This window comes from Carettochelys insculpta, chromosome 10, assembly GCF_033958435.1.
Source record: "Carettochelys insculpta isolate YL-2023 chromosome 10, ASM3395843v1, whole genome shotgun sequence".
Classification (NCBI taxonomy): Eukaryota; Metazoa; Chordata; order Testudines; family Carettochelyidae; genus Carettochelys; species Carettochelys insculpta.
This window is the reverse complement of record NC_134146.1, coordinates 25,485,609-25,487,638: the sequence shown is the minus strand read 5'-3', so window position 1 is coordinate 25,487,638 and position 2,030 is coordinate 25,485,609. Positions and strand designations below refer to the sequence as shown.

At 37.5% G+C, this 2,030-nt stretch overlaps 1 long non-coding RNA gene across 1 annotated transcript in view; it reads left to right on the top strand.

Annotated features, from left to right (window-relative positions):
• Positions 1-1,105: 1,105 nt before the first annotated feature.
• LOC142018314 (uncharacterized) overlaps positions 1,106-2,030 on the top strand; it is a 106,046-nt gene continuing 105,121 nt past the window's right edge. Inside the window, exon 1 of the long non-coding RNA XR_012646788.1 lies at positions 1,106-1,237. This is a non-coding gene — a long non-coding RNA (uncharacterized LOC142018314). The remainder of the gene's footprint in view (positions 1,238-2,030) is intronic.

Below are 2,030 nucleotides of genomic sequence, written 5' to 3'. Positions count from 1 at the left end.
TTTACCAATGAAGAGAGGAGTCTGAATTAAGGTAATTTAGGTGTCAAGGAGCTGGAAGAACATGTAAATTAAGGTAGGGACAATAATTCTATAACGTTTACTTTCTTATGCCCTCTTCCGCCTGCTGCTTCTGTTCCTTTGTACATGAATGTAAGTGTAAGAGAAAGTGACTCGCAATACCTCTTTAGATACCACTTCTGATTTGCCCCCATATTATGATGGTGTAGGCACAGTATATGGTGATTTAAGTCTGCGTATCTGAGATTTGACACAATTGCAAGAAGCTGAAAAGGAATTAAAGTGAAGTGAAGTTATTTTTACGACACCCTGTATATGTCTCAGCTGTAAGATACTGGCAAAGTCCTTCAAGGAGTTTGCTTGTATGACATTTTGAGAATTCACATGAAATATATTCTCACCTCAGAACAGATCAGTAACCAACCGTAATCATTACCCTGTCATTACCCTTACATTACCCTGTCCTTTTCCAGCTCCTTTCTTTGCCTATCAGTCACTGTGCAATAGGGGTCTTCTCTTTTGTCTGGCACAGTTGTTCTGTGCTACAGTGTGTACATAATATTGAACTAATGGGATCACTGATATCATTTCTGCCAATGATCCTCAGAGCACTTTCTACCTGTCAGAGCTACGGATGTGAGGAACAATGTGAGTTGCTGAAATCAAATCTAAAAACAACATAAACATCCTGCTTCTGTTTTTTCCTCTATGGCAAATTTGATAACCCCCCTTCTTATTGCTCAGCAAGCAATTGACTTTCTCTTAGAATTTCACTGGAGTTGTATTTTACTGCTATCTGAACCTTCCTGTTGCTCAAATAACTGAGATGATAATAAGCCTAATGATTCTAGCCTATACTAGTTGGGAAAAGAGCACTTCTATTCAAGTGGAAAGCTTCTGGGTGTTAAAGATCTTGGCTCTGAAAGAGGTTTAATTGACTTTCCCAGTATACCAGTACAGCCCCATTTTTAAAAGTTCCTCAAGTACCACCAGACATGTGTCTTGCATGCAGAAATTCCATCTAGAATGTGCTCCACTGTGATTTTGTTTGGTTTTGTTCATTTCTATTGTTTAGCTGTTGAAGTTTTGCTGGGAGTGCTGGTGTTCCTGCTTGTCTGTGTAATTGGTTCTTAATCACAAAATGAAGCTTACAACTGAGGCTTTAAGTTCGTGGCTTTGATTATTTGACTCAAGGATTACAAAGTGCACATGCAGCAATGTAAGTACATGATCTTCCACCTGGTGAATCATATACAACATTCAAAATTAATTAGTTATCATACTGACATCTTAAGTACTGCACATATTGCTTTAATTTAAACCCGTTAGAACTAAGCTTGAGTAATCAATGTAACCATTTTCTACATAAGTACATGCAAAATTTGTAAGGACTGATGAAGTGTATCAGCCTTATTTCTGTTATTTTTAATATTTTCTTTATTATATTTAATGTTCAAATGGTAACATTTTAAATTTTCAAGGCAGGACCTCTGCCTCCACTCATATTATCTGCTTTTTTATCTCAGCCTGCCTCTGGTACAGAGGTGCATTATAACATAGGCATTATTAGGTTTTCCCCAAATTCCATTATTGTTAGGCTCCCATTTGCCCTTACCCTAGTTTTGCCTGGGAGGTAGCTGCTATTAAAGCTTCTGATTATTATCAGCTAAGTCAGAGAGGTCCAGGTTCTGCCCCTGGATATACTCATGCAGCTTAGTAGAAGTTAATGCCCTATGATTAAATTTGGTTTGGTGACCATTAAAGTGCCTTTAAAAAAAGTGTTAATTGTCCAAACAATCAAAATAGACACTGAGGGCGTCTTCATGCATTTCCAGTTGCTGGAATAACAGATGTTCTATCCATTTGTCAAGCAGTAGGAGATTTAATTTTATTTGTGATCAACAAAATAATCTCCAGCTATTTCCATTGGCTCTAGAGATCAAATGTAAGGAGCACAAACAGCATCCTATGAAGCAGAAATCATTATCCATCATAAACAGAGAACAGTGGGG